Consider the following 12,211-nt stretch of genomic DNA (forward strand, 5'->3'; position numbering starts at 1 on the left):
AATGACAACCCACTCCAGTACTCTTGCATGGAAAATTCCATGGATGGAGGAGCCTGGTAGCCTACAGTCCATGGAGTCACAAAGAGTTGGACACAACTGAGCGACTTCACTTTCTTTCTTTCTGGAGTGTCCTGGGGCTGAGGTAGCTGGGAGCACGTAGCAGGCAGTGTGTCTCCAAAACGGACCTGGAGTGCCTGTTGCCCTCTGGAGAGCCCCCAACCTCCAGATACAGGCAGGAGAAATTAAGAGATTGGAATTAACATATACATATTACTATGTACCAAATAGATGACAAAAGTACCTACTGGATAGTTTAGGAAAGTTTATTGAACACACCGTAATCACCTATGTGCAAAAAAGAACCCAAAAGGAATAGATAAACGTCTATGTGTAACTGAATCAAGTTTCTGTACACCTGAAACAAACACAACATCAGAAATTCACTCTATTCCAACAGAAAATAACAAAGAATTTACAGGGAAAAAAAAAAAAAAGTGGCATGAAGTAGTGCTGCCGCCTCGTGAGCATTGTCTGTAATAACACTATAAAGAGCTGTGCTGCTGCGAATTTAACATTCACTAGGGTCCAGGGGCTGTAAGTAAAACACACCTGCCCTCCAGAAATGTCCTAAGAGTGGTCATCGAAAAAGAATCCAAAACAAGGCAGGCATTATTTCAAGATGTAAGTTTAAGTCACACATTAAAAAAAATCACATGAAAAGATGTCAACATCGCTAAACAGTAGAGAAATGCAATTCTAAAATACAATGAGGTATTTTCAAGAAGCCAATTTCAAGATGTAAGTTTAAGTCACACATTAAAAAAAAAATCACATGAAAAGACGTCAACATCGCTAAACAGTAGAGAAATGCAATTCTAAAATACAATGAGTTATCACATCACACTGGTAGGAATGGCCATTGCCAAACACTCCACAAACAATAAATGCTGGAGAGGGTGTGCAGACAAGGGAACCCTCCTCCACTGATGCTTGGGATGTAAATGGGTAACAGCCACTCTGGAGGACACCGTGAGGATTCCTTCAACCATGAAAATGAGAATGAAATTAGAAAGCATCCTAATACCAAACACAAAATAAACCCCAGAGAGTATAAATATCTAAATGTAATGATGGATACTACGAAATTCTTGAGAAAATATAAACAGGACACAACTTGACATAAAATACAGCAAGTTCTTTATGGAATCACCTCTTAGAATAATGAGAAACCATAAATCACAAAGTGGGACTGAATTAACCTTAAAAGCATTTGCATGCCTAAAGCAAACCCTCAAGGAAAGACAAGGACAATCGTCAGAATAGGAAAAAATATTTGCCAAGATACCCACAAGGAATTCATCTCCAAAACATACAAACAGCTTGCACAACTTAATATCAACAATACATACAACCAAGAACAAAATGGGCCAAAGACTGAAATGGTTATTTCTCTGAGGAAGGTCTACAGATTCACTTAGGCACATGAAAATGTGATCAGCATCACTAATTATTAGAAAAACACAAATCAAAGTCCAATAAGCTAAGCACTCACATTGGTCAGAATGGTCGTCTCAAAACATTTTAAAGAATAAATGCTAGGACTTCCCTGGTGGTGCAGCATTAAGAATGCGCCTGCAAATGCAGGAGACAGGGGTTGGAACCATGGTCTCAGAAGATTCCACGTAAGTAGGGCCACAAAGCCCATGTGCCACAACTACTGAGCCTGAGCTCTAGAGCCCTTAAACTACAACTACCTCAACTACTGAAGCCTGGTGCTCTAGAGCCTGCGTTTTGCAACCAAAAGCCACCACAATGAGAAGCCTGGACAGTGAAACTAGAGAGTAGCCCCCACTCACTGCAGATAGAGAAAGCTAGATTTCTGCAATCAAGGCCCAGTGCAACCAAAGACAAATGATTAAAATTAAATAGAAAAGAATAAATGCTGGAGAGGGTGTAGAGACAAGGAAACCCTCCTGCACTGTTGATCACAATGTACATAGGTTCATCCAGTAGGGAGAACAGTATGGAGGGTCATTTGAAAAATAACACACAGAAGTATCTTAGGACCCAACAATCCCATGCCTGGGCATAAATCCAGAGAAAATTAAAAATGTAAAAGACACCCCTGCAGTCTTGGCCCACAAGGTGCAACAGCCAAGTCTGGGAAGCAAGCTAATTGTATAAATTTCAGATGAATGGATACACGATCAGGTACAAATACACAATGCAATATTTCTCAACCATAAGGAAGTAGTTAAGTGAAGTAAGTGAAGTAAGGGAGACAGAGACAGACAAGCATCATATGATATCACTTCTAGGTGTAATCTAACAATGGATGAAAATGAACTTTTTTCTTAAAGAGACACAGTCTCACAGACTTAGAAAAGTAACATCTGCTCACTGACATAGAAAGCTATGGGTGAGGGAGAAACAAGCTGCTTCAGACTAATATGTATATACTACTATTCATAAAGTCACCAGGATCTACTGTGTAACACAAGAAAACTTATGCAACACTGTGTAATTACCTATACAAAAAAACCCACACATACACTCGAGCAATGTCTTAGGAGTGGTCATTGAAAAAGAATTCAAAACAAGACAGGTGTTAAATTCACCTGTCAAATTGGTGGCCAATTTCAGGTGGTAAGTTTAACTCACACCCTTTAAAAAAAAATCACATTAAAAGATGTTACCATCACTAAATATTAGAGAAATGGAAATAAAACTCCAATGAGGTATTTCCTCACATGATTCACAATCACCATTGTCCAAAAGTCAACAAACAGTAAGTGCTAGAAGGAGTGTGGGAAAAAGGGAACCCTCCTACATTAGTGAAAAGGTAAATTAGTAACAGCCACTATGGAGAATAGTGTGCTGGTTTTTAAAGAAATGAGAATGAGAATGCAGTTGGAATACTCCCTGATGCATACACAAAAATAAACTCCAAATAGATTAAAGGCCTAAATAAAAGGATCAGTCAGTTCAGTTCAGTTGCTCAGTTGTGTCCAGCTCTTTGCGACCCCATGGACTGAAGCATGCCAGGCCTCCCTGTCCATCACCAACTCCTGGAGTTTACTCAAACTCATGTCCATTGAGTTGGTGATGCTATGCAACCATTTCATCTTCTGTCGTCCCCTTCTCCTCCCACCTTCAATCTTTTCCAGCATGAGGGTCTTTTCAAATGAGTCAGTTCTTTGCATCAGGTGGCCAAAGTACTGGAGTTTCAGCTTCAACATCAGTCCTTCCAATGAATATTCAGGACTGATTTCCTTTAGGATGGACTGGTTGGATCTCCTTGCAGTCCAAGGGACTCTCAAGAGTCTTCTCCAACACCACAATTCAAAAGCATCAATTCTTCGGCACTCAGCTTTCTTTATAGTCCAACTCTCACATCCATACATGACTACTGGAAAAACCATAGCTTTGACTAGATGGACCTTTGTTGGCAAAGTAATGTCTTTGCTTTTTAATATGCTATCTAGGTCGGTCATAACTTTTCTTCCAAGGAGTAAGCGTCTTTTAATTTCATGGCTGCAGTCACCATCTGCAGTGATTTTGGAGCCCCCCAAAATAAAGTCTGTCACTGTTTCCACTGTTTCCCCATCTATTTGCTATGGAATGATGGGACCAGATGCTACGATCTTAGTTTTCTGAATGTTGAGATTTAAGCCAATTTTTTCACTCTCCTCTTCCAGTTTCATCAAGAGGCTCTTTAGTTCTTCGCTTTCTGCCGTAAGGGCAGAAATCCATAAAAATATGGATACAATGAAACTCCTGAGGAAAAGCGCAGAACACACTTTGACATAAAATGCAGCAAGCCCTTTCTTGACCCACCTCTTAGAATCATGAAAAATAAAACAAAAATAAATAAATGGGACCTAATTACCCTTAAAAGCGTTGTAACAACAGAGGAAACCATAAATACAACAAAAAGACAACTCTCATAATGAAAGTAATATTTGCAAAAGAAGACACCCTCAGAAATTTATCTCCAAGATGCACAAATAGCTTATGCACCTCAATAGCAAAGAAACAAACCAATCAAACAGGGGCACAAGATTTAAATGGACTTTTCTCCAAAGAAGACATAGAGGTGGCCATGAAGGACATGAAAAGATGCTCAGCATCTGTAAGTATTAGAGAACTGTGGATCAGTTGTACAATGTGGTGTCGCCTCACACGGGTCAGAATGGTCAGCATCAAAAAATCTACAACAATAAATTCTGGAGAGGGTTTGGAGAAAAAAATAACCCTCCTCTCTGTTTGTGGGGATGAAAGTCAGTAAATCACAAAGAACAGGACAGAGGTTCATTAAAAACTAAACAGAGAAGCATCATAGGACCAGCAATCCCATTACTGGGCATAGATCCAGAGAAAACCATAATTTTAAAGACAGGTGCTTCCCTACGTTCATCGCAGCACTATGTACAATATCCAAGACATGGTAGCAACCTAAGACAGATGAATGGGTAAACAAGATGGGGTACACGCACACAGTGCATTATTACTCAGCCATAAAAGGATGACATCATACCACATCCAGCAATAAGGAAGTGGAGATGATCACAGTAAGTGAAGTGAGACAAAGGCAAGTATCATATGATATCACTTAGTGGTGAATTCTAACGATGGATACAAATGAACTTCTTTACCAAATAGAAATAGCCCCATGCATAGCAAAGCACCTTATGGTTACCAAAAGGGAAAGGTGGTGGGCGATAAGAAATGAGCACGTGTTGATGAACATACACACACTACTCTTTACAAACAACGAGGACCCCTAATCAACACTGCATAATAAAGTAAATGGGAAAAGAAACCAAAAAAGCACGTGTACATGTCTATGCATAAGTGAATCATGTTGCTGTCCACCTAAAACAAAAACAAATAAACATACCCTACAACACCACAAGTCACCTATACATCAATACAAAATACAAATTATAAAGAGTGAATGTCAAGTCTATTCCCCTCAGGCCTTGGTGACCTGGGCTGCTGTCACATCCCTGAAGCCTGGGCAGGCTTGTTTCCCAAGGATGGACTGTCATGGGGCTGACGGAGCTGGGGAGGATGTGCCAGCCAATGAGCCCTGCCGCATGGCCCTGATGAGCCTGTTCCCCTCTGCTGCAACCCACAACCTCCAGATCCAGGTGGGTCCTCCTGCACTAAAACTACGCCTACTGCACCCAAAGGATGTGGAGCCTCTGGGCTGGAAGAGCTTTGAAAAGCCCCATGGGCTCCATGTCTCCTGGTATTGGGGTTCCCACCTTCAGCCTCCTTCCTTAGGGTCACCTCACCTATGGATGAAAGCACCCTTCCTAGAGTGGTGTTGCAGGAATTGGGATTTGTCCAGGGGACAGGGGTAAGGAAGAAAGAAGGAATGGGACACAAGCCTTAAGTGCTTCTTCTGGCACTTTCCACTCTGACAATCCAGGAACAAGACTTTACCCAAGGCTCTGGTTCCTTCGGGAGAAGGCGATGGCAACCCACTCCAGTACTCTTGCCTGGAAAATCCCATGGACGGAGGAGCCTGGTAGGCTGCAGTCCATGGGGTCGCGAAGAGTCGGACACAACTGTGCGGCTTCACTTTCACTTTTCACTTTCATGCATTGGAGAAGGAAATGGCAACCCATTCCAGTGTTCTTGCCTGGAGAATCCCAGGGACGGGGGAGCCTGGTGGGCTGCCGTCTATGGGGTCGCACAGAGTCGGACACGACTGAAGCAACTTAGCAGCAGCAGCAGCTGGTTCCCTCAGTAACCAGAGTTGGGCTTTATAAGGACATGCTGCCGCCTTGTGGCCATTTCTCATAACAACAACTTTGAAATCAATGCTCCTGGGCAGTTAACATTCACAAGGCCTGAGGGGCTTAAGGAAAAAAACACCTGCCCTTAAGAAATCTCCTAGGGGAGGTCATTGGAAAAATATTAAAACTGTGAAGTCACTCAAGAAACCAATTTGAATATGTAAGTTTAACTCACACTGTTTTAAAAAAAAATTCATATGCAAAAATGTCAACATCACTAAATATGAGAGAAATGCAAATCAAAACTTCAACAAGGTATCACCTTACACCAGTCACAATGGCCATAGGCAGAAACTCTATAAACAATAAATACTGGAGAGGGTATAGAGCAAAGGGAACCCTTCTACAATGATGTTGGGGATGGAAACTGGGAGCAGCCACCGTGGAGGACACCAGACAAATTCCTTAGCAATGAATATGAGAATGAAATCAGACTACTCACTAACACCATACACAAAAATAAACTGCAAATAGCTTAAATGTCTAAATAAAAGAACAGATACAATGGAACTCTTGAGGAAAAAAAGCAGAACACACTTTGACATAAAATGCAGCGAGATCTTTTTTGATCCACCTCTAAGAATCAGGACATAAAAAACAAAAATAAACAAATGGCACCTAATAGACATTAAAAGCATTTGCACAACAAAGGACACCATCAGTGGAAAAAAAAAAAAGACAACCAAGAATGGAAAAAAAAAATTCATGCAAACAAAGCCACAGGGAATTTATCTCCACACATACAAACAACTTGTAAAACTCAGTATCAAAAAGCAATCCAATAAAAAAAATTGGCCAAAGATCTAAATGCAGTTTATTCCACAGAAGGCTTAGGGATGGCCATAAAGTAGAGGAAAAGATTCTAAAATCACTCGTTCTTAGAGAAAGGAAGTCAGTTGTCCAATGAGATATCACGTCAATCAGAATGAGCATCTCAAAAAATCTATAGCAATAAATTCTGCAGAAAGTGTGGAGAGAAAAAAACCCTCCCACCATGGGTGGGAATGTAAATGGGTACATTCACTAGGGAGAACATTATGGAGGTTCTTTAAAAAACTAAACACAGAAATACCAAGTGACCCAGCAATTCCATACCTAGGCACAGATCCAGAGAAGACCAAAAGTGTAAAAGATACCTGCATCCCAACAATCACAGCAGCACTATGTACAATAACAAAGACAGGGAAGCAACTTAAGTGTACAAGAACAGATGAATGGATACAGAAGATGTGAGATATATAGATATATATACACACACAATGCAATATTACTCAGAAATAAATAGGGATGAGATAATGCCATTTCCAGTTATAAGGAAGAAACTAGAGATGATCATACTAAGTAAAGTGAGACAGGGAAAGACAGGTATCATAGGATATCATTTCTGGTGGAATCTAAAAATGGATACAAATGAACTTTTTACAAGAGAATCAGCCTCAGAGACTTAAAAAAGAAACTTATGGTTACCAAAGAAGAAAGTTGAAGGGGGCAGAGAGCAATTAGCTGGTTCAGATTAAAATAATACCATAAAAAACATGCTAAATAGCCCAAAGTCTGACAGGGCTGTAAATGACAGCTGCCCTCAAGAAATGTCGCAGGGTAAATCATTGGAAAACAATTCCTAACTGGGCCAACTTTCAAGAAAGCAGATTCAAGTGACAAATTGTACTCACAAGGTATAAAATAACAAAAGCACATGGGAAGATACTCCACATCAGTAATTATTAAATCAATATGAATCAAAGCTACAATGAGGTATCACCTCACACTGGTCACAATGGCCATCATCGAAAAGCTCTACAAAGAATAAATACTGCAGAGAATGTACAGAAAAGGGAATCCTCCTACAATCTTGGTGGGAATGTAACTGGTGAAGCCACTATTGAAAACAGCATGGAGTTTCTTTGAACACTAAACATACAGGTATCATATGATCCTGCAATCCCACTCCCAGGTTTAGATCTGGAGAAATTCATCATTCGAAATGACATGTGCACCCCAATTTTCAGGCTAGCGCGATTTACAACAGCCAAGACATAGAATCCACCGAAATGTCCATTGACAGAGAAATGAAGACTATGTGGTATGTCTATATACTGGAATACTACTCAGTCATTAAAGAGAATGAAATAATGATATTGGCAGCCCCATGGATGGACTGAGAAATTTTCATACCAAGTGGGGTAAGTCAGAGAGAAAAAGACAAATATCCTAAGGTATCACGTACAGGTGGAATCTATAAGTTCATACCACTGAACTAATATACAAAACAGAAACAGCCTGAGAAAACCAAATTCTGATTATCGTAAGAAAGTTAGAAGGGAGGGATAAATTAAGAGTTTGGGATGAAAATATACACTCTAATATATATCAAGTTGATAATGAAAAAGGACCTACTGAATACAACAGGGAACTCTCCTGAACAAACTGTAATACCCTGTATGAGAAAACAACAACAACAAAACAGAAAAAGAATAGATGTCTATGTATAACTGAATCAAGTTCAGGTACACCTAAAACAAAACATCAGAAATCAACTCTACTCCAATATAAAATAACAATTCAATTACAAATTAAGTTACCTGAGCTCGGTCTAAGGGAAACCAGACAGCTGTGACCCTATGAATTAGACATGTGATATGCTATGATATTAATATGACACCACCAAAGGTTTTCACTCAGCAGAACACAGAGCAGCAACCCACACAAATGTGCCTGACCTCATGTGAATGCGACAAGGTGAATAGAACAAAAAGGACCACAGTTTAAACAGGGCAACACCCTCAATTCAGATGTTGGGAATCTCCATGGGGACAAGACACACGGCAGGCAAAGAATAGATACACTGTCTCTGTGTACACAGGATCCTGACTCAGGTGGATGGGGTGAGACCCACACAATCCCCAGACTCTGCACCTGGGGTCCCATGACCCTTGGTTAGGACACCAGGTCTCTGCTGGTTGGGCCCCCAAGGTGGAAATGGGTGCTTTCCTATAACCCCCTGGGATGATAGAAGTGTAGGGTCAGTCTCCTCCCCCCATGCTGTCCCATAGAAGTCCTCTTCTCCCTTTGGTTCTGTGTGATAGTAGCAGTTTTTACAGCTGTCATGGTAATGTTGAACACACTACCTTAGTTCTGGCAGGCTCAGTCCTTTCTTGTTCCACTGAGGTGTTGAAAAAACACGCCAGAGGGCTGGGAGACGAGGGCCAGGTCTGGTCTCTGCTGAGGCGGGACGGTTGACTGGAAGGAGATCACAGCAGCAACTTCACCTGCTGTCCATTGGCCATTTGTCTGATCCATGTGCCCTGGAATCAATTCACCAGGTGAATCTGCCTCCCTTGCCGCAACGCTTGTCCTGGAAAATTGGAATAATTACCAGGTAGCCACCTGAGGCGGAAAAGGCAATGGCACCCCACTCCAGTACTCTTGCCTGGAAAATCCCATGGACGGAGGAGCCTGGTGGGCTGCAGTCCATGGGGTCGCTAAGAGTTGGACACGACTGAGTGACTTCACTTTCACTTTTCACTTTCATGCATTGGAGAAGGAAATGGCAACCCACTCCGGTGTTCTTGCCTGGAGAATCCCAGGGACGGTGGAGCCTGGTGGCTGCCGTCTATGGGGTCGCACAGAGTTGGACACGACTGAAGTGACTTAGCAGCAGCAGCAGCCACCTGAGGAGTCTCTAGGAGCCCCAGGGAAGGTAAACCTCACAGGGATAAAGAAGCAAACAGGCACAGGCCTGTATAAAATGAATACTGTAAAGCATTAATTACTAAACACAAGTGAAGTTCTCATGTATTCATCCCTTTTTCTTAGTTGTGTTTATGTGTGTGTGTGTGTGGTCTCCCATGATCCTGTCCCATGCAGATAGGTTAAGACTTACACAGTCCCCAGACCACCCACCTGGAGTCACACGTCCCCTTGATCAGGCACCATGGCTGTGGTCATCAGGCCCCCAATGTGTAAACAAGCCAGGTCCCTGGGACCTGCTGGGACCCTCAAAAGAAATGTAGGGTCCATTTCCTCTCCCCACAATTGTCCCTGAGAAGTCAGGCCCCTTCTGTTTTCACTCTGGTTCTGTGTGATTTTTTGCTGGTTTGAAAGCTCATGCTAGAGATGAACACACTACCTTGGTTCTGGCAGGCTCTGTCTTTCTTGTCCCACTGAGTTGCTGAGAAAACACAGGAGAGCTGGGCTGAAAGACGAGGAGCAGCTTTGTTCTCTTCAAAGGAGAGAGCCAACTGGAAGGAGAGCACAGCAGCAACCTCACCTGCTGCTCATTGACTTTTTGCCTGATTCCTGTGCCCTGGAATCAATTCACCAGGTGAACCAGCTTCCCTACTCAACCTGAATGTGCTGGAAAATTGGAATGATTACCAGGTAGCCCACCTGAGGGGTCTCCAGGAGCCCCAGGGAGATGAACCTGGCAGGGGACAGACTAGGAGCCCGACCGCAGCACTGACCCCCAGGAGGGCCAGGGAAGCCCACTCAGAGGAGAGCACGGTTCCCAGAGAAGCCCACCTCAGCCCCAGACCCCAGACATCTGAGCGCTGACGCTCAGACGCAGGCACAGAGTTTCCCAGACAGAGGCCAGGCCAGGCCTCCACCCGAGTCCCCATGTCCCAGTGCACAGAGTACAAGGTCAGGCCTAAATGTCCTCACTGCCGAAAGCACACGGTCTCAGAAACATAATCAGTGTAGACAAGATTTAGAGAGGTCTAAATCTACCATGTAGACAGAACTTGGTCAGGTTCAGACGAGTTTACGGCTGGTCTCCCAGGAGGCACAGGTCACACACATGCTGGGTCTCTCATCGTTGGACAGGGGGCTCACCCTCATGTGGGAGCTAGGATGTACATTTCTTGAAGAAGAAATCATCACTGGGCTCCACACTTCACCCATATCAGGAAAGTGAAAGGTGTGTGTCATTACATATTCCAAAACAACAATGTTACAAATTTCTCTGGGCACGTGATGGTCAGGATCCAGGGGAGATTCAGGAATTTCTTAGTATGCAGCCCAGTGTCCTGTAAAGACAGACAGGAAGTGGCCTGATTTCAGCATCCCAGGCTTCCAGCATGAGACAACCACACTGGAAGCCTTCTGGAAAAGTATATACTTTATCAGAATAAAAATATATTGTTGAAATTGCAAGCATACTAGTTATTATTTGCAAACCTAAAATATTCTTAAAAGCTTGGCACCCTGATCGTTGCGGTTGTCATTGATTCCTTTGTATTCAGAATTTCTGGTTAGAAACAAGCCATCATTTCAAATTAGTTTCTTCTAATTATGTTATTTATTCTTATATGAATGAAAGGTCACAGATGAAAAAAAAGTAAGAATTTTTTTGGTATTCAATACAAAAAAAGTATTGAATTTGCAAACACTAGTGACTCAAAGAGCCCATAAGCTTCATGTCCTTTGTCTTCTAGTAGTCTCATTTTTTCCCTGAAGAAACCTGAACAAATAGGCCTCCTGATTTTTTTGCTTCTCTGTTCAAACTGAGCTAAAATGAAATTGATATTCATATCAAAAAGTAACGGTTTTTGAGTTTTGAGATGTCATACCAGCGTAACAGAGGCTGGAGAAAATGGAACACTCCTATGCTACTGGTAGGCAAACCACATTTTAAAATAAAGCTTTGGATGTTGGTTCAAGTACGTGCCAGAATATTGTCTGAAGTGTTATTCATTCAGTCGTATCTCTTTGTGACCTCATGGACTGTAGCCCGCCAGGCTCCTCTGTCCATGGGATTCTCCAGGCAGGAATACTGGAGTGGGTTGCCATTCCCTTTTCCAGGGGATCTTCCCGACTCAAGGATAGAGCCTGGGTCTCCTGCATTGCCAGCAGATTCTTTACTGTCTGAGCCACCAGAGAAGCCCAGAATATTGTACAGACCCAAATTAAAACCGTCTAAAGCTTTCTTTGGCAGGGTCACCACCTTTGGGCATGATGATGTCCTGCAGTTGTCTGACAATTCCCCACAACAGCAACCTTAAAGGTGTCGCTTTTGAGTACTTAATATTCACCAAAATTGCCAGGCACTAAATGACACTTGATGTCAAGAAGACTCCAGAGCTAAAGAATAAAAGATGCAAAAAGGGTCAAACTGTCAGAAGAAAATATCAAGAGGTAAATACAATCTATTAGATTTTCTTAAGAAAACACAGGAAAAGGTTCTCAATTAGGTGAATAATTAGACACAGGACAATCAAAATGACAATGATGTATGGCCATAGAGAAGTCCAAAAGACCACTCTCAAAAAATCTAAGAACGTGAGAGTGGGTGAAAAAAAAGACCCTTAGATAGTGCTGGTGAATATTTATTGGTAACTGTTGCTATGAGGACATACTTAGATGTGCATTTTAATGGTTGAGATAGACAAACCATATAATCTGGC

At 42.1% G+C, this 12,211-nt stretch overlaps 1 protein-coding gene across 5 annotated transcripts in view; it reads right to left on the reverse strand.

Annotated features, from left to right (window-relative positions):
- Window positions 1-11,620, reverse strand: part of LOC123465231 — a 61,015-nt gene extending 49,395 nt beyond the window's left edge. Inside the window, exons 1-3 of one of the 5 annotated variants that reach the window (XR_006640376.1) lie at window positions 9,937-11,618; window positions 8,936-9,162; window positions 692-1,039 (exon numbers count right to left, since the gene is read on the reverse strand). The gene's annotated coding sequence lies outside the window, so the exon portion shown is untranslated. Of the gene's footprint in view, window positions 1-691; window positions 1,040-8,935; window positions 9,163-9,936 lie in introns of those variants that run through there. The other 4 variants (XR_006640375.1, XR_006640374.1, XR_006640377.1 and 1 more) reach the window with 4 other exon arrangements.
- Between the last annotated feature and the right edge of the window lie 591 nt (window positions 11,621-12,211).

Source organism: Bubalus bubalis, chromosome 20 (genome assembly GCF_019923935.1).
Source record: "Bubalus bubalis isolate 160015118507 breed Murrah chromosome 20, NDDB_SH_1, whole genome shotgun sequence".
Lineage (NCBI taxonomy): Eukaryota > Metazoa > Chordata > Mammalia > Artiodactyla > Bovidae > Bubalus > Bubalus bubalis.